The sequence below is a fragment of the Phocoena sinus genome, chromosome 13 (assembly GCF_008692025.1).
Source record: "Phocoena sinus isolate mPhoSin1 chromosome 13, mPhoSin1.pri, whole genome shotgun sequence".
Taxonomy (NCBI): domain Eukaryota; kingdom Metazoa; phylum Chordata; class Mammalia; order Artiodactyla; family Phocoenidae; genus Phocoena; species Phocoena sinus.
The window spans coordinates 52,867,442-52,893,150 of NC_045775.1; the positions used below are offsets into that span (position 1 = coordinate 52,867,442).

Genomic DNA, 25,709 nt, shown 5'->3' on the forward strand with positions numbered 1-25,709 from the left:
TGATACAATATTTTTCTAAGCCGTCCAATTTGTGGTGCTTTGTTATGGCAGCCCTAGGAAACTAATGCACCTAGGTTCTCTATTCTAGAAGTTATTTTGACTCCTTCCTTGGTTGGATAGATTTCATTCAAAAGTTGTTTTTTGATAAGGCTCCTGGATGCTTTATTCCCTAAGGTTGTGCATGCCTGAGAATGTTTGTCTTTATACTTGAAGGATAACTTGGCATGTACACAACCCTTGAATTTACTTTCCTTCAGACCTTTTTAGATGTTGGTCCTCTGTCTTTTGGCATTGAGAAGAAGCCTGAAGAAACTTGATTTTTCTCTCTTTATATGGTTTATTAACTATCTGACTATCCATGTGAGATTTTCTTTATCCTTGATGTTTTATAACTTCAGTAGGATATATTCTGACATTGAAGAGTCTATATCAGTTTTTCTTGGAATGTATATGTCCTTTGTGATTTGTAGGTTCAAGTCATCTTTGTTTTAAGAAAGTTCTCTTCAATTTTATTTTTGAAAATAATTTATACTTAATTCCTTGTATTCTCCTTCTTCAGAAATGCATATGCTCCTTCAGAAATGCCAAGGATCCCATTGGTCTTCTATAACAATGGCAGTTTTCTCTAGAAACATTAACAAATCTTGGTTTTGTTGTTGCTGTTCATTTTGTGTGATTTCCCAGGTTCTTTCCACTGTGGTTCAAACTACAGTCAGTTATTTGTATCCTATTTTCTGTTGCATCTAACGTAGATTCCATCTTTATCAAGGTTTACTCTTCCATTTTTATCCTGAATATACTAGCTTGCTTTTTATCTTTTTCTTTCATTTTTAAAATCACTTCTTTGAATTCTTATGTCTTTTCTTTAGGGTCTTTTTCTGGAAAGATAGTGTTATCTGAAATTTCTTTGAGAATATAGAAAATTTATCTGAACATCTTTTCTGTTTCCTTGGGTAATTCTCCTTGTGATATTTATTTTTAAAGCAGCTTTTGTGTATATTCCCTTTCTCTACAATTTCTGTGTGTAAATCCCATTATGGTTTCTTTTTGATTATTACTTATCATTGAATGAGGTCTACTACTGGCTGAATAATAGTATGGCAAGTAGAGAAGTTGGTGGAGGAATTAAAGTCCTTCAACTTTAACAGGTCTTATTGTCTCACACACCCTTTCAGTTATTTCCTTTTCCTTGGGGGCCATCTCCTCTTAGCTTTTAGTGTTCTGGAAAGCCATGTGACTTAGTCTCATAAGCTTCCTGTGGTGCAATCCAGTGGTCCCTGCCTCACTTGCGCCATCCCCTTGCATCACCCCACGCACTGTTGTCACACGTCTCTCTCTCTGGAGGCGAGGTCAGCAAGGTGATTCCTGCAGCCTACCTCCCCTGCCACTCTGCAGGATGAATCCCACTCTCTACAGGGCATTCCCCAGTCTCTGGAGGCAGCCTGTGCTACCACATCTCAAAGATGGAATAAAGATGTCATCAGCCAACCTTCCACCATGGACCTTTGGAAAGATATGGGTCCTACCGTGGGTCCAAGGAGGCACCTGGCATCTCTCTTCCCTATTCCAATTCTGATCCCACAGTAATCAGCAGGTTTACTCATGGCTTTTCATTGACAGTTTTGATCCTTCCTTGTCTCATTGAAAACAGAGGCCTCCTCCCTTTATTTTTCATTTCTTTTGCTTTGTTCATTTGGTTTCATAAGAGGAGAGTGGAATAAATATTTTACAGGAAGCTTCTGGTCTTGAAATGCTAATTGATAATAGAATCTATAGCTTGGGAAGATTTATCTGTATTATATCTATATGTGAATATATTATAAATAGGAACATGATCTATTTTTCCATTTGTTTATATTCTTCTGCTATCTTAGTTTTAAAAGTGTCCTTGTTTATATCATGAATAGCACTCCTTAGGTTCTCTTTGTTTGTTTTCAAAATGAAGATATCTTTATGACTTTTTATTTAAAAAATAGCACATGCTCATTGTAAAAATATTAAACAATACTAAAAAGAAAAATCATCGCTTCTTGGCCTTTTGGCTAAGATCAAGTGTAAAAAGAAAAATCACAGTGAAAATCACCTAAAATCCCACCATCTATACATGACTACTATAAAATTTGTGTAATCATCTTTTGAGACATTTTCTAAGTGTACATAAATGTTTCTGTAATTTGACAAAATGAGGTCATAAATGCTGTTTTGTAAAGTTTTAAGATTTTAAAAGTTGTGTGTTAATACATTATCAATGGAAGAAATTCAAAGGAAGCAGAAAGCCCCTCCTTACTCTCTCCATCCTCTTCGCCTCTCTTGGGAAAAGCACTTGTCTTAGACTTCAGGCCTCTCTCTGTTATTCACTTACATACATTTATAAACACATGAAACATACATGATTTTTGAAAACATGAATTAGATTAGACTGAATATGACTGAAATTCTAAATTCGGTATTTTCTTCTTTGTTATTATTGTGAATAGGATCTCATTTTTAATTAATATTTCTAATCAGTTCAAAGGAATTAAGCTGTGTTTTGAATATACACTGAATCTTATATTCATCCACTTTACTCAACTGTTTTATTCATATAAAGCCTCCGCATGGCTACAGTGGCCAGACGATCATTTTAGGTGGCTGGGGTGAAGGTGGGACTCATAGGGTTTCCTGTTTTGCTACTATTTTTAATAACAATGTCTGCTTTGCATTAAAGATAAAACAAGCTCTATTTTAAATAGCTCTGTATTATGTTATTGTAATATATTTCTATTCCTCTTTTTTAAAATGAAAAGTGACTATTGAATTTTATCAAGTGCTGTTTCAGCATCTGTTGAAATCATCACATTTTCATTATTTAATCCAGTGAATTGGATGATATTTTATTGTTATTATTAATAATAGTTGCCTTTGTGTCAAACCCTTCAGTCATTCTTGGGAGCCTCTTTGGCCATAAATAAATATTAATGAAATTTGTGTATATTTTAATGTGAGATTTGTGGGTGGCTTTGATCTATAGGTGAAGATTCCCTAGACCGTGCTTCTTACTCTTTTTATCACTATTATCCCCAATAAGAATTTTTTTCCTTAATTGTCCCCCATGTAATTTTAATTCCACAGATACACTATCTGTATTTGTACTGTTTGTATATCTGCACTTCCTACATAAAAGAGAGTAAGATTCTTTAGCCCCTTCAAGAACCAAATTGCTCCATTGGAATGCATGGAGCTGTCACCCCATTGTGAATGCATGGCCTATAGTATTCTTTGTTTGTACATTACCTTTATTAGATTTCAGGATCAAGCCCTGTGTATCTTCACATCTTGGAATGAACTATGCAATAGGTCACACTTTTCAAGGTTCAGAAACAATGTATGGAATAGTAAGAGCTGCTTTAAGTAAAGACCAAGTCTATTCATCAGCTCCTCTCTGACCATCCTAATAAAAACAGACCAAGAAATACATTTGACCTTTGTCATCACTAACAAAGTCAGCCCCAGGGCCTTCCAATTCCAGTTCAGTCCATTCCTAGAGAGACTTTGCCAGGCAAGACTTTGTAAATTGTAGCCCACAAGCTCTTTTCTTCACAGCATCAATCTCAGGCCCTTCAGCACGTGGATCAGAGTATTTGCAATACTTAAGTGGATAAGACAGGTTATAGGACAGGAGAGGAAACCAAGGCGTGAGGGCCTAGAATGTCATTAGACCCCTAAAGCTGTATGCATTGCTTAGTAGGAGAACATGGCAGCCATGGAGAACAAGATTCCATTGGGGCAGCTGCTTGTAAAGCCAAGAAGTGAAGCCAAGGATTGACAGTACAGTAGCTGGGTTTGAACCCAGAGAGAAGAAGTGGAGGGCAGAGATTGGAGTCACCAGCTGAGCTGTAGATTGGGATGTTGCAATAGGTATTAAAGTACACAAGGGTGAGAGCCCCAGGCTCTGTTCTCAAAGGCTTACATTGCCTGTAGCACATGCCTCTTTCGGAACTTCCGTCCTGTCTTAAAGGGCTAGAACTCCTTGATTTCCATTTTTCAAGGGAGGTAATTAGTCTGGGAAAGTTTGGGAGGATTTAGTATTCACCCATATTGTGGTGGACACACCCTAAGGTGACCTCCAATAAATAACACTCCTGTATACTAATCCCCTCCGTTAGATGTAAGTGGAACCTTGTGACTTGCTTCTAACTAGTGTATCATGGTAAAGGTGATGGGGTGTCACTCCTTAATTACATATTGATAGATACAGATATAGCTAGCTAGCTAGCTAGACAGACAGACAGACTGGAGAGATTCTCCTGTTGACCTTGAAGAAGCAAAATGCCATGTTGTGAACTGCCTATGGGGAGGGTCACATGGCAAGGAGCTGCAGGTGGCCTTAGGACCTGAGGATAGCCAACAGTTAGTAAGAAGCTGGGGCCTTAGGCAAACAGCCATAAGGAAATGGATTCTGCCTACAGCCAATAAGCTTGGAAGCAGATTTTTCCCATCAAGGCACCAGATAAGAACACTGTATAGTTAACACCTTGATTACCACCTGTGAAACTCTGAGCCAGGAATCCAGCTAAGCTGTACCTGGACTTCTGAGCCAGCAAAACTGTAAGATAATAAATACGTATTATTTTAAGCCGCTGGATTTGTGGTAAATTGTTATGCAGCAACAGAACACTGTTGCCATATATATATGTGTGTGTGTGTGTGTGTGTGTGTGTGTATGTATATATGATCAATCTATATCTATATACCTGGACACTTCTGGTTGAGTAGCTTTCTAAATTTCTTTCTCCCTCCAAGTTATTGGTTTAATATTTACTAGGTTAAGTATGGACTTCCATATTGTAAAAAAAAAAAAAAAAAAGAAAAAAATTGTTCTTTTCACTCATATGTTCAAATCTTATTAGCAAATGCTTTTGTGTTCTATTCTTATTTTTATTTTTTTTAATTTTTTTTTTAATTTTTTTTTTTTTTTTTGCGGTACGCGGGCCTCTCACTGTTGTGGCCTCTCCCGTTGCGGAGCAACAGGCTCCTGACGCGCAGGCTCAGTGGCCATGGCTCACGGGCCCAGCCGCTCCGCGGCATGTGGGATCCTCCCACACCGGGGCACGAACCCGTGTCCCCTGCATCGGCAGGCGGACTCTCAACCCCTGCGCCACCAGGGAAGCCCTATTCTTATTTTTAAATTTTATATATTGGTTGGTATCTCCTTTCTCAATTCAGATTTTATTGAAATGCCTTTACTTTTCAAATACTTAGTTTTTGGTTTTATTTACTGCGTCCAGAGAAATTATTTTTTACTTTCAAAATGATTTCCTTCTGCTTTTATGGTTGTATTTCCTTCTTCCTCTTTAGTCTGGCTTGTCTTTTCCTTCCTTTTCTCATATTGTCAATTGAATTCTTTCTAAAATATTCCCTTTTATCAACCACCAAAAAAGAGAAAATTTTAAATCATAAAATTTCCTAAAAGTACTGCTTTGACTACATTCCACAGAGATTACTGTGGCATGTTTTAACGAGCACTGTTTTCTGAATAAACTCCTTTTGTGTTCTTTATTTCCTTTCTAATTCAACTGTTGACTCAGTAAGTATTTTTACATTTCCAAGTAGTTGGTTTATTTTTATTTGTTTTGGTTGTTACTTTATATTTCATTCTATTTTGGCCAGAGAACATAGCACATTTCATTTCTGTTCTTTTGGAACTAGTAGAGATTATGTCTGTGGTCTAGCATGTGGTGTATGACACCATATGGGCAATTGCCATGGACAGTTGGAAATTATACATAGTACAAGATATCCATTAATTCTATCTCTAAGAGATTGTTTTCTCAAGGGCTGGGACAGTCTCAGGAACTAAAGTGAGAGTTGAGGAATATCTAAAACTGTATTAGCAGGGGGACTCTGGTTCCAGGCTGAGCTGGGAAGGGCACCACTCAAGTAGCCTAGGAGTGTGTTGCTGAAATAGAGGGGGAATAGTTAAGAGAATAGCTGGTGCGACAGGCCAGAGAGGTGGAGAAATAAGGTGTCACATGCACAGTGAGGCAGGTCCAACAGTAGACAAGCAAAGACGTCAAAGAGGAGATAAACAGTGAGCGGTGGATCTCTCTGGCATATTTTGGGGTGGCATTTTCTGCTACCCTTCAAGGTCAAGAACAGCACACTGTAGGAGAGCCTGAAGTTAGGAGGAGCCGGAACACTTGTTAACTTCCACAACCTCTGCACTGGCCCTGGAGGCCTGCCAGACTTTACCTTACTTAGGAAAAATACTCCATTTGATTAATCTGCCATATTTGCATTTGTATTATTATGCAGTTGAATTCAAGCCTCACTGAGGATAGGACAGTAAAATCTCTTACTATAATTGTTTTTCTAAAATGAAATTTTCTTGTATTTATGCCCATTTTTGCTTTCTGCATTTTATAACTATATTTTAGGGTCATATATATTCAATATTCTTAATATTTTATTATTAAATATGTCTTTTCTATTATATGATGATCTTTTCATTCTTTTGAATACTTTTTCCTTTTATTTGGTAGGCAGTGAAAAGCAAAAAAAATTTTTCTCATAGAAGAGAGTTAAAAGTTCTGATTGTCGTTAGTTAGGACCAAATGTAGAAAAGGAAATGTTTATTGTTTGTTTTAAGTTAATTGCCCATTACTGCTAAAAAAAAAAAATATGACTTACCACACATACTTACTTGAAAGATACAAATAAGCAAAAGACATGGAAAAGAGATAAGGAAATATAAAAATTAAAATAAAATATGAACCCAGGAAATGACTAAACATGATAGTGAGTGAATACAGTCAAAATTCTTCTACTGTATACAAAGCACCCCAGTTCAGATCGAAAAACAAAATCTGTTAGTAAATTATGAGGTACACTCAAAGGTTTTTTAAAAGAAAAACCCTGGAAAGTTAGATGACTATTTCTATCAAAATCAAACAGAAAGAAGGGAAAGGAGGATTTCTAGAATCATGAGTGGCCTCTGAGGGCCCCTCATCTCCTCAATCCGGTTCTCCCACGGAGAGGGGGCCACTGCCCCCAAATGCCTCGGCTCTAAGGTGTGCTGTCAGGGGTCCCTGGAGGCTCCCCTTGTAGTGGGTACAAACCTCAGTCCACCAACTCAAGTGAAGAAGAAACAGAAGCTTCTCTGTTTTCCTTGATGCAGCTGAACTTCTAGTATAGTCTCCCAGGCCATCAAGGTGTCCCGATTCATCCCAGCCATATACGGTCCACCCCCTTTTCCTCCGGGTGTCTAGTTCTGGAGGACTTCCTGTGGCATGAGGATGACACAGCAGGTGCTCCTTGGTTGCTATGGGGACGCAGGGTCCCTGGGGACTGGGCGCCCCTCCACTGCTGTGCTGCTCTTGAGTGCATGCCAGGCTCTGTCTGCCTTGACACACTGCACACCCCCTCCCTTCTATGGGGTCTTGGCACCTCTCTGAATGGGATTCTATGTGGAAAATGAGGCACAGGCCCCCTGGTCTCAAATCCTACATGTTCATTCAGGATTTTGCTCTCTCCCTGGGGCTCTGCTCAGGACACAGGTCCCCGAACCCTCTTGTCCATGATCCACTAACATCTAAGATGGGGGTAGCAAACAGTCTAGATCCAGTTCAGGAGGTTTTTATCTGGCTCAGACAGTATTTAAAGATTCTTTTGAAAAGATTATGAACATCTTTTAAAATGAGAGTTTTGGCTTTTAGATCCAGCTACCAATTACAGGAAATGCAGAAGACAGAGGAAGTGTGTTAAATGGCACCAACAAAATCCAGACTGTGGAACACTCTACATGATAAAGGACCTGGCTTCATTAACAGATACGTCCGCAAGAGTCCAAAGGGTGGGGAGCAAACCTAGAGATGAAAGGAAACTTAAAAACATCAGTCACTTGCACTGTGTGGACTTTGGGTCCTATTTCAAACAAACTATAAAAATAAAATAATATAAAGTAAACACTTTTGACCACCACGAGAAAACTGTAAATTTTAACACTGACAGGCTATTTGATTGGAAGTTACTGGAGTTTGTTTAGTGATGATATTGTGTTATGGTTTAAAAAAACATGAGATCTTATCTTTACAGAGAAAACGATGAGTCTGGGATTTACTTCAGAATCATTCAGGACTGGGAAAGGGTGGGGTTATAGAAGAAACGAAATTAGCCATGAGTTGACAATTGTTGAAACTCAGTCATGGGTACAAGGAAGTTCATTATACTAGTTTGCCTAATTTTACATGTTTTGAAATTTGCCGTAGTGACTTTCTTTTTTCTTTTTCTTTTTTTTTGAAGGAGACCTTCCACATAAAAATTCTGATTTTGGATTCTTTTGGAAAAATGGAAATACCTGGTAACACTAGCCCAGACCTCCACCGTGTAACAACCAGCCAAATTGAGAAGTGTTACAGGAACATGCCGTCCAGGGAACCACAGACCCCACCACTCCCTGGTGCCCTTAAAGCCCACTTCCTGTATCTGTGCTTCAGCCTCAACATCAGTCTCTGGTTTGCAATCCATAAGAACTTTCCTTTCCTTCCTTCTGGGCCTTCACTCTCCTTCACTGGGCCCAGCCATCACGGGTCAGGTCGGGCTGGGCCAAAGTGGGTGCTTGACTTTCCCTTCCATTTCATGATGTTTTTCTACCAAATCGTTTTTCTGTGCTCTGAAACGTTTTTGGTCCCCCAAGAGTGGAGGATTTTGAAACTCAAAAACCAGGAGACACTTCTCCCTCCTCCATTCCCTCCGGGGTAGTGCTTCATATCACATCCCTTCCCTGAGGGAGTGCGAAAGAACAGCCTGAGGCTTTAAAAGGGGAAACAGCAGACCAGGATGGGAAGGAAACCAGGGGGGAAATTTGGTTAAGAAGGAAATATCGGTCTTAGACATATCAGATTTGCAAATATTAAAAAGTTGGATGATATCAAGTGCCACCAAAGGTGAAGGAAAGCAGAATATCTCATAGGAATGTTAACTAATCTTTCTGGGAAGCAGATTGAAAGTGTTAAGTGATGTGGAATATGGGCCACTCCTACAACCCAGTACTTGGGGACGCTGAGCCCAGAGACATTCTTGCCCAGGCCCCCAAAGAAACATGTGTGGATTTGTTCTTGTAGAATTGTTTGTAATAATGAAGATTTGGAAACACCTAGAAGTTTATTCATAGGAAAGTAGTTACATAAAATGTTATATGAAAATGCTGAGTACCATTCAGCAGATGAAAGGAATGCTCTGGTCCATATTTACTTATATTAACTTGGAGCCATCTCAAAATCTCATAGTCTTGACTGGAAAAAAGTGAGAAAAAAATGACATGTTTACCAAAGACTACTTAAGCATATTTTTAAAAATATGCACAAAATAATACCAATATTGGGCCTAGATACCCATAGAAATATAGATTGGCCAGACACAAAGAATCGCAAGGACGTAAGAGGAGAAAAATGAGATTGGGGATGGGGTGAAGGGGTCAAGAAAATAAAGTAAAATAAAAGTGAGCCCTGCATATGCTAATAAAGATGGTATGCATGTGGCTAATTGATCCTGAGCAAAGGAGGTCTCGGCAAACAGAAAACTACAGCAAAACAAAACATCAGTTAATGTTTAAAATATTAACCTGATGCCTGTGGAAAGAGAACTCTGTGAATAACCAGAGGTCTGATGAGTGCCCAGAGGTGACCGAGCAGTCCTGCAGTCCCTGTGATTCCCTCCGACTGATCTCCTGCTGGGGTCACTCCATAGCTTGGCCTTGAGTTGCTTTTATCCACAGACTTTCAGCCTCCCAGCACCGCTGACTACTCTCAGGAAAACTGTTGGATCACGAGATTTTCCCACGGAGATCGTCACCATGGGGTATTTTCAACCTGTTATTAGCCTCGAGTTCCTCCAGCAAAGTCAGGATATCCTGGGAACAAGTACTCCTCCAGCCCCTGAAGCCTCCTTTTTAATGCGCCTTCAGTACCCAAAACTTTCTCAGACAGAGTGTTATATGAGGTCCAGCTTTTTTTGCCTGGGGTGTGGAGGACAGAGGTGGGCGGTTCTGGCCAGCAGCTCTGTTTCCCCTTGAAGGCCCACTCTTGGGGAGCGAAGGGGAGAAAGAGAGACGAGGAGCTATTTGCTGTCTCCCTAATCCATCCTTCTGTCTCTTCCTCTTCCCCTCCCTCCTTTCCTTAGAAACATATATTCAGTGCTGAGTGTGCACAAGGCACGTGGCAGCCCCCATTGAATCTGGCATTGTCCCCTGCCCTCAAGGAGAGTCAAGTCCGGGGGGGAGCAAGCGGTGAGTGTGGTCAAGCATGGTAGGGATTTGTGAGGGCCGAGGGAGCTATGAGACCACAGAGGCGGGCAGCTATATCACATGGGAGGCTTCTTGGAGGTGGTCCTCCTTGAACTGAGTCTGAAAGGGTAAATAAAGGTAACAAGAAGGAGAATGATGGGGGAAAGGTATTCTATTGCAATGGCTGGGAGGCATGAAACAGCAGGACACAGAGGGAGCTGTCAGCAGTTCATCATGTCTGGATTTGGGGCTCCGGAAGAGCCTTGGGTGCTAGGACTTCGCTCATGTTCTATCTCCTCCCTGAAGCCTGCAGAACTGCCCCAGTCCTGCCAGATCCCCCTCCTCTGAAATCTTGGACCAACCTTTTATAATTGCATGTTCCCCTACTGTTATGGTGTGTGTGTGTGTGTGTGTGTATGAGAGTGAGTGTGAAGGTTTTGTTTCCCAGTCTCAACTTGGAGAGGGGCCCACAAGTCCAGGGTTTCTCCCACCCCAGTGCCTTGCATCCAGCCTTCACCCCACCGAGAGGGTGGCTCACCCAGTTCCGAGTGGGTGTACTATTCAGTGGGGAAGCAGACTGAGGCGGTGGGTAGCAGCACCAAATCCCACACAGTGCGTTGGGTTTTCAGCCTGAGCGGCTTCTGTAGGGATATGTCTGACTGGGCTGTCATCTGGGCCAATGCCCAGGTGAATGTTCTTCTCAGAGGGAGACCTGAAAGCCCTGGTATTCAGCCTCTCAGATGGTGCCCAGTGAGCCCCACCTCCCCGTTTTCATGGTCTTGTGCAGTCTCCTCCCACATTGTGTCAGGATTGATCGGTATGACCAACAAAATACAGCAGATTGATGGCATATGCCTTTGAGACTAGCTCAATAAAAGACACTATGACTTCTGCATTAGTTTCTGTCTTGGACTGCTCACTCTGGAAGAAGCCAGCTGCCATGTTGTCAGGACACACAAGCAGCCCTATCAAAGGTCCATGTGGTACAGAACCGAGGCCTCCTGCCAACAGCCATGAGAGGAGCCATCTTGCATGTGGACCCCCAGCTCCAATCAAGCCTTCAGATGACAGCAGCCCCGTTCAACATCTTGAGACCTTGAGCCAGAACAACCCAGCTCAGGTGCTTCCAAATTCCTGACTCTTAGACTCTTAGAGATGATAAGTGTTTATCATTTAAGTCATTAAGTTTGGGGTAATTTGTTACATAGTGATAGATAACTAACACAAAGCACTCGGCAATACTGTGTGGCTTTTCCTGCTATGGGTTTGGGGGTTTCCTGGCTGGGGTTTTGCCTCCTCTGACAGCAGAAATATGAGGGCTCCCAAAGGTCACAGCCACTCACCCCATTCCTTCCTTCCACATGTGCTTCCCTTGATGGGACCAATAGCCCAGCAGCAGATGCAGAAGAGCTCTCCTCTGAACTTTCCTTATCTGCCTGGCACAGAGCATGGAGAATCAGCAGCCAGCACCCCACTTCCACCCTCCAGCTGGTCTCCAGTCAGGGAGGCACCGACCTTGGGCACCAGGACATTCCCAAAGAAATTGTGTAAACAAGCCTCATCAGAGCCTTCCATCCTTTGAAGCCCTCCCCCTCCCCCGCCCGCTTTTGTTAAGTTGGTATATGAACCTTTGCCTCTGGTTCCTCAGTGAGTTACTCATTACACAGTGCTCCTGCACTCAGTGTGTGCCTAAACTTTGTCTTTTCTCCTGTTAATCTAGCCCCTACCCCCAACCCTCGAACCTAAATTGGTAGAGAAAAAAGTTTTTCCTCCCGATACTCTCTAATCAAAGGAATCCCCAGGGGCTATCAGCTGGGAAGTTCTGGAGCCCTTTGCACTGAGTTTGCTCTCTGGTCACGTGAACTTTCCTTAAGAACAGCCACCTCTGCAGGGCAGCTGCCCCAGGGAGTCTCAACCCCACACCCCAGCACAGGTGGCCAGAAACACAACTGCTCGACCTGAGGTCACAGCAAGGGCAAACTCTGACTTACAGAAGCTGCATCTCCTGGTCTGTAGCAGCTTCTTTTCAGATTTTGGCTTATTTAGCAAACACTTAGTGCTTGCTCTGTGCTAGGCTCTGTTTTAAGTACATTAAGTCATTGAATCCTCATAACAACCCTATGAGGTCAATGCTATTGTCTTCATTTTACAGATAAGAATCCTAAGGCACAGAGAGGTTAAGCAATTTGCTCAAGGTCACACAGCGAGTAGTAGCAGCATAGGAATTCGCACATGGGCAGCCTGGCTGTGCACTCTGTCCTGAGGTAAGAATTGTCCATTCGGTGATCATTCTGTGCCACTGGGGCACTGTTTCTCGGCCAGGGCTCCTGGGGCTGGACAGGGTTATGTGTTTGAGTTCTGGCTATAGGGAATCCAGAGGTCCACATCCCAGCTGGGCATGGCCTCCTGAGGAGGCCAGGCTACATCCTTACTAGGGAAAACCACAGGGGTTTACCTTCTGAGGTCAACCTCTGTACTCGGTCCTGAGGGTCTGCCTGAGGCCTGCCTGGGGCAGGAGGATATCCTCTCTGACCACGCTCATTCTTGCCTTCTCCCCTTAGCTCAGCCAGGCACCTGCAGAGAGACCCTCACACTTCCCCGACTGCCTACACCAGTGGTTCTCAACCAAGAGCAATTTTGCCCCCCGAAGGACATATGGTGATGTCTAGAGACATTTTTGATGGTTGTGACCAGAAGGCTGCTACTGGCACCCAGTAAGTAGAGGCCAAAAGTGGTGCTAAACGTTCTGAAATGCAGGCCTCACAACAAAGGGATTACCTGGTCCAAAAGGTCAGCAATGCCGAGGTTGAGAAACTGACCGGGGCCCATCTCACAGCCTCCTTGAGGCTGAGGACCCTCCACCACACACACATACACACACACGATCTGATTTCTGTTACAGTGGTGGTCCAGGGTCCTGGGGGTGGGGGCAACATGCATCCTCACCTCAGCATCTCTTAGAGGCCACCTCAGAACATGAAAGACTCAGTTTGCGCTGCAGCTACAAGTTTTTGGAAATAAGAATTTTGAGGCACTGACAAGTGTAGCTGATGTTCTTTTGTATCAGGCTCTGTGCTAAGTAAGCATTTCACATATTTTATCTTAGGAAATCTTCATAAACCAGTCTTAGATGCTATTATTATCCCTATTTCAAAGATTGGGAAACTGAGGCTGAAAAAGGTTAAGGAACTCACCCAAGGTCACACAGCTAATAGGTGACAGGGCCAGGTTTCCAGCTGACCCATGCAGACCGATGGCACAGATGTACATACCCAGGCAAAGTAAAGATAGCAAGTTTCCAGGGAGAGCCCACCTGATGCCCACCCTGGGCCTGCCGGAGGTCAGGGGTTTGGTGCCCTCCCCTGGGACGGAGGGATCCAGCACCACTCCACTGCACAGCTGCAACCAAGACTCTCCGAGCTGGGCAGAGAGCAGCTTGACCTGCCGTGGTTCTTAAAGAGGGAGGAGTGGAGAGAAGGCAGAGGTGGGTTTGTTTTGTACAGGGACAGTAAAGACAGAAAACCCCGGGAAGAGATGGGCGAAGAAGCCAGGCTTGGGAGCTCTTTATTGTTTACTGTAGCAGGGGAAAGAATGGGAAGCTTCTTTCTAAGCCATAAATGCCGTCGTTTGATCCCTGTGCCTATCAGAGATAAATGAGTCACTTAGGCCTCAGAAATTAATGATTGTTCTAATTATTACCTTAAGTGACCTTCCAGCACTAGTAATTCTCACCACTCCCTGCAAAGTAGCTGTGTCTGGGTTTGACCAGGGTTGGGGAAGAGGCCGGACCGAAGTGGGGAGAGTTCCTTTGGTGACTGGGCTCAGTTTGCAAAGAGGAAATCAGCCTCAGCTCTTCAGGCCAGAGAACAGTTCGACCCAGACCCCAGCTTCTGGGCTCTGCCTTCTTCTTTGCCTTCAGGGCCCTGTTGAACCCTGACCCCACTGAGAGGGTTGGACCAGAAGTGTGTGCAGAGCTCCAGGGCCATCTGAAAGCAAGAGGTCCTTTGGTGCAAAGTTAACACGACCTTCCGCAGGCCCCTTCCCATTCAGATTCAAGGAAGAGCTTTGAAGTTTCCTTTGTGTGCATGTTTTCATAGCCCTGATCCTGCTGTACTGGAATTAGCCTGCAGACCTGCCCATCCCTGGAGATTTATTCCCCAGCTACAAAAATCTTAGAAAAATACTGCAAGCTCCACCCAGCATCCCCAAGCCACTGGCTGCTTTTTCCTCAGGCTAAAATACAAAGGAGACCTCAGAACCGCCACCAGGAGACATTTTGTACGTGTTTATAGTTTCTCTAGAGTCATTCCGATGACCCCCTAGAACCGGATCTCGGGGCAAAAGCTTCCAAGATGTGCGTGCTGGGAGGTGGGGCGAACGTGGTAAGAGGAAGGGTGAGAGAACAGATTGTCCCTGAAGCTGCCAAGGGCCAGGGCAGTACCAGCAGGGTCCAAAGAGAAGAAAAAGCAGGTGGACTGAGCCTTTCCAGTCGTACCCCATGAGCCAACCACTGCACTTTGATGTTGTGTAGACAAACGTCAGTCTCAGGAATCTGTGTTGCTCTGAGCATCACAAAAGGGCCTCTGCTATCATATTGCCCAACCCCACCAGAAGGTCTGTAAGTTGGTATTGAAGAAGGGGGGTGGGGCAGAGGGAGGGGGAGTGGAGGAAGAAGAAAGACTGAAACATAGACGGACAGACAGGGAGGGAGGGAAGCCCGGAATCCCAAAGCAGCCTTAGATTTTGCTTACCTGATTTGCTTTTCAGAGTAAAGACTCTGAGCAATGGTGCCATCTTGTGGTCATGATGAGGAATTACAACCAGTCTCTCTCTCTCCCTCCCCCCACATCCCTCCCCCCCTCCTTCCCTCCATCCCTTTATCCGCCCCCACCTCTGTCTCTCTCTACTGGGTACATAAATAGATCACATAATGGGAAGTACTAATAAGTATAAGGAAGAGAAATCTGGCAGGCGAATTGTAAGGCCATTTCAGGTAGTAATTGACCAGGCACAACTATTATTAAGCGGCTGACATTTGCTCAGAGGCCTGAAGGGGCCTGAAGGCCGAGTGCATATCCGAGGGAAGAAGGAATCGCCAAGTGTAAAGGATGCAAAGGCCTGAAGCCTCTATGTGGATCTCCTCAGGGCTGTGGTTCTAGCAGAAGCAGCTTTAGGAGATGACGCACGAAATGATCTCGGGGTCTAGAGTCTAGGGGCTAAGAATAGATCTGACATGTATCCCTTCTCTGGCCAGCCCTGTTGTCAGCATCCAAAGATACCTTTAGAGAAATCCACCTGCCCAGGGCCCACAGAGCACGTGGGGTGGCCATGCTCTAGGTCCACAGTCAGGATCTTTTCTGGCTCCCATCCTTCCAAATCCAGAAGCTGACTTTCTCCCGCCAGACGGAGAAGCTTAATTAACATACAACAAGAAAATTACAATTTCTAGAGCCTCAAATAAAAGATGCCCCTAAAACTCCATAAAAATGGAACTGACCCCATTTCTTAGGGCTTCAGTTCTGCTTCCTTTTTTTTTTAGAAACATTTAATTTTTTAAAAACAAAGTAATATATATTCATAGTTTAATAGTCAATAGTATTACGATGTTCATAATAAAAAAGAGCATCCTTTCTACCTCCCAGTCCCTTTCTCCAGAGGCAAGCACATCTAGTCTTCCCCTATTTGAGAAGCTGACTTTTGATGTGAGAAATCCAACATGCTTCACTGTCTGGGCCGGTATTTTCTTTCCCCAAATTGTTGGACTCCCTTATGTGGCCAGTGGTTATCCCACGACTCTGCCTTTGCTTATATCAAACAGTCCAGATCTCCAGCTGAATGACATGTCCACTAAGAACGCAAAGGTGAAATAAAAAAAGAGCAGCTCTTTCTGAGAGAGAGAACGCCCAAGTGTTCGAGACCTGCCTACTGGCCAGTTCGTGTTCCGGGCTGGCCTGCTCTGCCCCTTGCTCATTTCACAAATGGTGCACAGTGTCCAGGTGTGTTTTGCTCCATTTCCAGGTTAATAGAGCACAGTTTGCAGCTGTGCTTACAAAATATCACCTGGAACATTATTTGGGGGTAGGGCATGGGTTGCTAAGCTTTTTTCTTTATTTCTGTAGGTTTATATTCTCTGTAGGCAGGGAGCCAGCTGCTTACAAGTAAAACTGCTCCAAACTAGATTGCTATCAGAGCCCATTTGGTTTTGCTTTTCCAGCATATGAGTCAACAAGAATGAGTCAGATGCTTCCTGAGTGGCCTCTGGGTAGATGAGGTCACTGTTTCGTCAGGTTACTTGACTCAGAAGGTCAGAAATGCCCGCAACAAGAAACCCTAGGACTTGATAGCTTTTTTTCAGTGTTTGCATTCACAATCCTGTGCAGGGGCCCCGTCTTTTCCCTGAGAGCCTTCGGTAGCCTGGGTGGCCAGGTCAAATGACTGCTACCAAAATAAAAAAACAAAACAAAACAAGACCCATGGGAATGTTACAAAACAGTGAATTTAGTCTTTTCATTTTTGTGGTTTCGGCGACTGCTTTATTTGGGTATGTTCTTGATGGTTGATGGTTTCAGAGGGTTCTATCCAAGTGGAAGTCCTCTGATGAGAAAGTGTAAGTTGTTCCTTGTAACATTCCCCATGTTAGGGAACTTGGGCTGACTGCAGCTCCAAGCTCTTGCTCTGGGCTCTTCAGGGTCAGTGTCTTCTGCTCAGGTAAGTTTGGCAGGTAAGTTTGTTCAGGTAATACTGTCTTGTTACAGGGGGCACCTGACTGGGTCTGGGGAAAGGCCCTGGGAGACGCTTCCTCTCTGAGCCTGTACCTCAGCCTGTGTGTAGGGAAGGCAGGTTGGTCACTGCTGCCTTGAAGCTAACCCAGCCTTACCTGGATCAGAAGCTATAATAGGCTCACTTAGAGTAAAATCACTGGCTACCAGGGCAAAGCAGGACTTAGCTGTCTTCTCCCTGCCACAAGAAACAGGCCTGCCGCTGCTACCTCTCCAGTGAGAGTGAGGGTGACATTTGCCTCTGTGTGGTTTTCAGTTTTAGGAAGATGGAGGTTGGGAGCTGGGGGCATGGGGAGGCCTGGCAATTTTCACAAGGGCTTAGAGCAGGATTCTTGGGTGCTGCCCACAGGACTAAACCACGGCAACATTTCATGAGGCCACTTTGCCGAACGTATTATGCCCAGGTCTGTCCTGGCTTATTGTTAGTTATCAGTTACTGTTAAATTTTAAGATTACCCTTTTTCATTCTTAAAAATGTCCTGCTTTGAAGGATAAATGACGTGGCCACCCAATATTTGGGGTACCTTTGGGGAATGTATCCTAAGAATGTGTACAAAGATGTAGCTTCCAGAGATGTTTATCACAGGGCTACTAGGCACGAAGAAAAGTTAGAGATAACATTATGTATCTACAATAAAGAGATACATTATGTATCTACAATAATCCTACAATAAAAGATTAACTAAATTAGTTAAATAAATTATAGTACATCCACATAGTGGAATGCTAGGTAGCCATTAAAAAATGAAATGTAACAAAATAGTAAATAGCATAGAAATACATGCATACTATTAAGGAAAAATACTAAACACTATATATATCTATATAAACATATATGGTATTATTCAAACCTAGTTTACAAAGAAAAGGAAACATATGCACTTAAAAGGACTGGATACACAACACTGTAAAGCAATTATACTCCAATAATGATGTTAAAAAATAAAAATAAAATAAAATAAGGACTGGATGAATACACAATAAATTGGTGGTGGTTATCTCTGGGAAGTGGGGTTAGAAGTGGCTTCTATATTCTCCCTTATGCTTTTCCTGTGCTTCTAAATTTTCTACAATGAGCATATATGTTGTAGCAGAGTAATGACCAGAGATGTCTACATCCTAATGCTCGGAGTCTGTGACTACGTTAGGTTACATGACAAAAGGGAATTAAGTTTGCATATGGAACTCTCACTGCTAATCAGCTGACCTGGAGAAGGTGAGAGCAGCTGGGATAACCCAGGTGGGCCCAATGTCATCACAGGGGTCTTTACATGTGGAAGAGGGAGGCAGAACATTGATGCCCTGGGAGAAAGTCTCCACCAGCTATTGAAGACGGGAGGGAGCCAGAAGCCCAGAAAAGCCGGTGACCCCCAGAAGCTGGAAAAGGCAAGAGAACGGGTTCTCTCCTAGAGCCTCCAGAAAAGGAACGTGGCCCTGCTGACACCTTGCTTTGAGCCCAGTGAGTCTTATTTTGGACTTCTGACACCCAAAACTTTAAGATGATAAACTTGTGTTGTTTTAATCTGCTAGGTTTTTGTGGAAGTTGGTTACAGCAGCAATAGGATTTTAATAAAACAAATTTCTCTTTTAGTCAGAAAAAAAGAGATGATGATAATAAAAGTCATTTTAGAAGAAAGGATGAGAAATCGCTCCTTGTAATTTAACCCAACAGCCATCCGAGGAGGAGCTAGGAGGAGGCCTGGCACAGTCTTCTTCCTACAAAAAATCTGCAGGAGGTGCCCATAGGCACAGCTGGCTGTTGTTTTGTTATTAGTAGAAAATAATAATGCGAGGGTTATAACTAGATAACCCAGAGGGCCAGCAGCCTGGGAATTGTCCTACAGCAGGGCACAGTGAAGTGCACAAAATCGGGCAAGAGCAACAAGTACTAGGGGTCCAGAGAGGGAGAACTCTGGGACTAAGCAAGGAAACCAGACTTGAGAGGAACCCCTTTTCAAGTGAGTGGAAACTGCCAGGTGGTTCTGCTGGTGTGTGCTGGCAAATCCCATCCTGGCACCAAGGGACAGAAGAGACGTGATGGGCACGGCTCACGGGGAGGTTCTCCGGCCCCACCCAGGGGCGCGTGTGTGCAGTCTTGCCCATTCTGGACTGTTCACTGAAGCACGCTCACGGTGGGGAGTTGTAGAGGATTCTCTCTTAGATAAAATCCTTCCCTGTTTGCTTTAAAGGAACTTTTAAGGAAACGCCCAGACCCTTAGTAAAGGCTGCAGTGAAGAAGGCATCTGTAAATGGAAACGGCATTTTGTTTTTCTTTGTTAGTGGGTCCAAAACCACCTCCCTTTCTGGAACAGATAGGACTCCGTGGAGGTGGGTGCCAAGCTGGGCTCACACGCTCCACAGGACACTGCCTCAGCCCTGGACATGGGACGTGGTACTTCCTCTCCGAGTTGGGCCCCCAGGCCTTCTTCACCTGCCCTTCGCTGTCCCGGAGGCTCGGTCAGCCAGCACAAGTGCTGAACATTCATGATCCACTTGGTCAGCGGGGCTTCATTTTATTTGCTCAAGCCATACCCGCCACAAATTCCAGAAGGTGACGCCTTTTCCTAGTGTTTCAGCATCTGGTGAGCAAGTGGTTTATTTTATTCATGCTGTTCACGATTTCATATGTATGTTTAAAAACCTTAATATGTCATACATGCAAAACGATACATGTTACGTATATATAACCACGCTTGAATACCCACCCCCACCCCCACCCCACCCCCGACCTCTTAGGAAACTTACTGGTACCTTTGAAGTCCCCTGTGGTCCCCTCTCTCCCAGAGGTAGCCCCGGGGATCGCAGTCTTGAATTTCAGTGCGTCATTCTTTGGTCTTCTTTACAGTGTTACCACCTTAGTATGCGTGCCTATACAACATGCTGTTTGCTTTTGCTAGTTTTAAAAAATTCATGTAAATGGAATGCACTGTATTCTCCTTCTGTGATGCTTTCTTTTCACTCAGTATTGTGTTTTTGGTACGCAGCCCTGCTGTGGTGTGTCGTCTTACCTCTCAGGCAGTCCCTCCTTAGCCTTCATCTTTCCCGTGACCCTGCAGCCTGAAGGGCCGTGGGCTTTGGGTTTGTCTTTGCCCGGTAGTCCCCTTGGAGACCCCCCTTTCTTTCTAATTATGCTCCTCTTGCTTCCTCCTTGCCACCTTCCACCGTAACCTCCTTCAAGTGCAAAGACCATCCCCACCACACACCCAGGCATGTGCACCCACGCACAGGGTTTTTGTGCCTTTGTGACAAATACACAGCCATAACGCTCACATGGAGGGGGTTTAATGATTGTGACTCTTTTACTTTGCTGAAGTCTGGACCCTGGCAACAGAAATATGTTTTTCTTCCTATTTTAGGAAAGTGAAGCTTGCTTTTGCTGCTCTTGGACTAGGCAGGCCATGCTTTGCAAATGTTAGCGAGCACAAGAATTACCTGGGGGTAGGGATGGGAGCTTGTTAACGAGGAGTATTTCTGGACCCCGTTTCCTAGAGGTTCAGAGCCCGATTGTCTGGGGTGGGGCCCAGGAGTCTGCATGTTAGTAAACATGCCTCTCTCTGCCCAGCAATTCTGATGCAGACTATCTTTGGCCACTCCTTTGGCAAACACTGGCCCCTGTGCCAGCCAGAATCAGGGGCACTTGACTAGCCCTGTGGGTGGCGTTCTGGGGGCCTGGAGCCTGCTGGGAGCAGCCTGAGATGGACCCACGGAGAGGCAGGCAGGTGTTCGTGAGCCAGGCCTTTCACGCCACGCCAAGGGAGGGTTTAGCAGCGTGTGCCCTGGGCCTGCACCTTGGGAAGATCATCTAGTTGCTGTGTGGAGGGGTTAGGGCTGGAATCAGGGCACCAGTTAGGAACCTGTCCGGAAAATGACCTTGAAGTCATGACTGACAAGTCAGACAAAGCTGAGGGAGACACCAGGGTTCAATGGGGCAGCATTTTAGTGTCTATAAGGATGTATGGTCCTGAGAACCTGGAGAAATATGTTAAGAATGACACTCAAAGTTCTAGAGATAGGAGAAGACATTTATCCTATCTAGAGAGCCAGGGAAATGCAAAGTCCAATCCAGTGACAAAGCCCACTGGCTGTACTCTAACTTGAAATCCTAAGCAGCGGTGACACACCTCTAATGCAGGAAGGCCACCTCTCCTAGCTTACAGTGACCCTGCAGAGGAAGATACATAGGGTTGAGGTGTCCTTTCAGTTACTCACAAGAATCTAGGCAGAGCCTGGCTGAAATCTGGTCTATAGATGTCTGAGAAGCAATTTTTCCCTAAGTAAAGTGTTTCCAAACTTCTAAGATAAACCTGGGGCTTTTATGATCATGCAGATTACCTAGTCTTCTCCATGGAAATGCAGATTCATTGGATCTGGGTTGGAGCCTAGGAATCTGTATGTTTAAGAAATGCCCCACATGGTTCTCATTTTCTGGGAAGTCTGGAAAATCCCACCGTCTGGGAAAACTTCTTTCGGCCCAGGAAGATTTATAACCAAGTATAGAAATGATTTAAAGGTAAACCTATAGTATTGATTCTTTTGTTCTAAGAATACCCTATGCATATCTGGCATTTTAAGTACTTGTAATGTCGAAGAGAATTTCCTCTATTAGGGGAAGGGTGAGACTTATAATTCAGATTTTTTTGCTTTTTTTTTTTTTTTTTTTTTTTTTTTTAAACATCTTTATTGGGGTATAATTGCTTTACAATGGTGTGTTAGTTTCTGCTTTACAACAAAGTGAATCAGCTATACATATACATATGTTCCCATATGTCTTCCCTCTTGCGTCTCCCTCCCTCCCACTCTCCCCATCCCACCCTTCCAGGCTGTCACAAAGCACCGAGCTAATATCCCTGTGCCTTGCGGCTGCTTCCCCCCAGCTATCTACCTTACTACGTTTGTTAGTGTGTATATGTCCATGACTCTCTCTCGCCCTGTCAAAACTCACCCTTCCCCCTCCCCATATCCTTAAGTCCGTTCTCCAGTAGGTCTGCGTCTTTATTCCTATCTTACCCCTAGGTTCTTCATGACATTTTTTTCCCTTAAATTCCATATATATGTGTTAGCATACGGTATTTGTCTTTTTCTTTCTGACTTACTTCACTCTGTATGACAGATTCTAGGTCTATCCATCTCATTACAAATAGCTCAATTTCATTTCTTTTTAAGGCTGAGTAATATTCCATTGTGTATATGTGCCACATCTTCTTTATCCATTCATCCGATGATGGGCGCTTAGGTTGTTTCCATGTCCTGGCTATTGTAAATAGAGCTGCAATGAACATTTTGGTACATGACTCTCTTTGAATTTTGGTTTTCTCAGGGTATATGCCAAGTAGTGGGATTGCTGGGTCATATGGTAATTCTATTTGTAGTTTTTTAAGGAACCTCCATACTGTTCTCCACAGTGGCTGAACCAATTCACATTCCCACCAGCAGTGCAAGAGTGTCCCCTTTTCTCCACACCCTCTCCAGCATTTATTGTTTCTTGATTTTTTGATGATGGCCATTCTGACTGGTGTGAGATGATATCTCATTGTAGTTTTGATTTGCATTTCTCTAATGATTAATGATGTTGAGCATTCTTTCATGTGTTTGTTGGCATTCTGTATATCTTCTTTGGAGAAATGTCTATTTAGGTCTTCTGCCCATTTTTGGATGGGGTTGTTTGTTTTTTTGTTATTGAGCTGCATGAGCTGCTTGTAAATTTTGGAGATTAATCCTTTGTCAGTTGCTTCATTTGCAAATGTTTTCTCCCATTCTGAGGGTTGTCTTTTGGTCTTGGTTATGGTTTCCTTTGCTGTGCAAAAGCTTTGAAGTTTCATTAGGTCCCATTTGTTTATTTTTGTTTTTATTTCCATTACTCTAGGAGGTGGGTCAGAAAGGATCTTGCTGTGATTTATGTCATAGAGTGTTCTTCCTATGTTTTCTTCTAAGAGTTTGATAGTTTCTGGCCTTACATTTAGGTCTTTAATCCATTTTGAGCTTATTTTTGTGTATGGTGTTAGGGAGTGATCTAATCTCATACTTTTACATGTACCTGTCCAGTTTTCCCAGCACCATTTATTGAAGAGGCTGTCCTTTCTCCACTGTACATTCCTGCCTCCTTTATCAAAGATAAGGTGTCCATATGTGCGTGGGTTTATCTCTGGGCTTTCTATCCTGTTCCACTGATCTGTCTTTCTGTTTTTGTGCCAGTACCATACTGTCTTGATTACTGTTGCTTTGTAATATAGTCTGAAGTCAGGGAGCCTTATTCCTCCAGCTCCTTTTTTCGTTCTAAAGATTGCTTTGGCTATTCGGGGTCTTTTGTGTTTCCATACAAATTGCGAAATTTTTTGTTCTAGTTCTGTGAAAAATGCCAGTGGTAGTTTGATAGGGATTGCATTGAATCTGTAGATTGCTTTGGGTAGTAGAGTCATTTTCACAATGTTGATTCTTCCCATCCAAGAACATGGTATATCTCTCCATCTATTTGTATCATCTTTAATTTCTTTCATCAGTGTCTTATAATTTTCTGCATACAGGTCTTTCGTATCCTTAGGTAGGTTTATTCCTAGATATTTTATTCTTTTTGTTGCAATGGTAAATGGGAGTGTTTTCTTGATTTCACTTTCAGATTTTTCATCATTAGTATATAGGAATGCCAGACATTTCTGTGCATTAATTTTGTATCCTGCTACTTTACCAAATTCATTGATTAGCTCTAGTAGTTTTCTGGTAGCATCTTTAGGATTCTCTATGTATAGTATCATGTCATCTGCAAACAGTGACAGCTTTACTTCTTCTTTTCCGATTTGGATTCCTTTTATTTCCTTTTCTTCTCTGATTGCTGTGGCTAAAACTTCCAAAACTATGTTGAATAAGAGTGGTGAGAGTGGGCAACCTTGTCTTGTTCCTGATCTTAGTGGAAATGCTTTCAGTTTTTCACCATTGAGGATGATGTTTGCTGTGGGCTTGTCATATATGGCTTTTATTATGTTTAGGAAAGTTCCCTCTATGCCTACTTTCTGGAGGGTTTTTATCATAAATGGGTGTTGAATTTTGTCGAAAGCTTTCTCTGCATCTATTGAGATGATCATATGGTTTTTCTCCTTCAGTTTGTTAATATAGTTTATCACATTGATAGATTTGCGTATATTGAAGAATCCTTGCATTCCTGGAATAAACCCCACTTGATCATGGTGTATGATCCTTTTAATGTGCTGTTGGATTCTGTTTGCTAGTATTTTGTTGAGGATTTTTGCATCTATGTTCATCAGTGATATTGGCCTGTAGTTTTCTTTCTTTGTGACATCCTTGTCTGGTTTTGGTATCAAGGTGATGGTGGCTTCGTAGAAGGAATTTGGGAGTGTTCCTCCCTCTGCTATATTTTGGAAGAGTTTGAGAAGGATAGGTGTTAGCTCTTCTCTAAACGTTTGATAGAATTCACCTGTGAAGCCATCTGGTCCTGGGCTTTTGTTTGTTGGAAGGTTTTTAATCACAGTTTCAATTTCAGTGCTTGTGATTGGTCTGTTCATATTTTCTATTTCTTCCTGATTCAGTCTTGGCAGGTTGTGCATTTCTAAGAATTTGTCCATTTCTTCCAGATTGTCCATTTTATTGGCATAGAGTTGCTTGTAGTAATCTCTCATGATTTTTTTTATTTCTGCAGTGTCAGTTGTTACTTCTCCTTTTTCATTTCTAATTCTATTGATTTGAGTCTTCTCCCTTTTTTTCTTGATGAGTCTGGCTAGTGGTTTATCTATTTTGTTTATCTTCTCAAAGAACCAGCTTTTAGTTTTATTGATCTTTGCTATTGTTTCCTTCATTTCTTTTTCATTTATTTCTGATCTGATTTTTATGATTTCTTTCCTTCTGCTAGCTTTGGGGTTTTTTTGTTCTTCTTTCTCTAATTGCTTGAGGTGCAAGGTTAGGTTGTTTATTCGAGATGTTTCCTGCTTCTTAAGGTGGGCTTGTATTGCTATAAACTTCCCCCTTAGAACTGCTTTTGCTGCATCCCATAGGTTTTGGGTCGTTGTGTCTCCATTGTCATTTGTTTCTAGGTATTTTTTTATTTCCTCTTTGATTTCTTCAGTGATCACTTCATTATTAAGTAGTGTATTGTTTAGCCTCCATGTGTTTGTATTTTTTACAGATCTTTTCCTGTAATTGATATCTAGTCTCATGGCGTTGTGGTCGGAAAAGATACTTGATACAATTTCAGTTTTCTTAAATTTACCAAGGCTTGATTTGTGACCCAAGATATGATCTATCCTGGAGAATGTTCCATGAGCACTTGAGAAAAATGTGTATTCTGTTGTTTTTGGATGGAGTGTCCTATAAACATCAATTAAGTCCATCTTGTTTAATGTATCATTTAAAGCTTGTGTTTCCTTATTTATTTTCATTTTGGATGATCTGTCCATGGGTGAAAGTGGGGTGTTAAAGTCCCCTACTATGAATGTGTTACTGTTGATCTCCCCTTTTATGGTTGTTAGTATTTGCCTTATGTATTGAGGTGCTCCTATGTTGGGTGCATAAATATTTACAATTGTTATATCTTCTTGGATCGATCCCTTGATCATTATGTAGTGTCCTTCTTTGTCCCTTTTAATAGTCCTTATTTTAAAGTCTATTTTGTCTGATATGAGAATTGCTACTCCAGCTTTCTTTTGGTTTCCATTTGCATGGAA

The 25,709-nt window shown here is 42.9% G+C and overlaps 1 protein-coding gene across 47 annotated transcripts in view; it reads left to right on the forward strand.

Moving 5' to 3' along the window:
• B3GNT2 (UDP-GlcNAc:betaGal beta-1,3-N-acetylglucosaminyltransferase 2) overlaps positions 1–25,709 on the forward strand; it is a 398,515-nt gene that overhangs the window by 209,887 nt on the left and 162,919 nt on the right. For 27 of the 47 annotated variants that reach the window (XR_004352774.1, XR_004352775.1, XR_004352771.1 and 24 more), the window contains 5 exons: positions 8,281–10,264; positions 12,414–12,525; positions 12,823–12,975; positions 18,302–18,499; positions 19,230–19,622. The gene's annotated coding sequence lies outside the window, so the exon portion shown is untranslated. Of the gene's footprint in view, positions 1–17; positions 4,588–7,694; positions 7,832–8,280; positions 10,265–11,160; positions 11,382–11,627; positions 11,809–12,413; positions 12,526–12,822; positions 12,976–18,301; positions 18,500–19,229; positions 19,623–25,709 lie in introns of those variants that run through there. The other 20 variants (XR_004352776.1, XR_004352788.1, XR_004352789.1 and 17 more) reach the window with 12 other exon arrangements.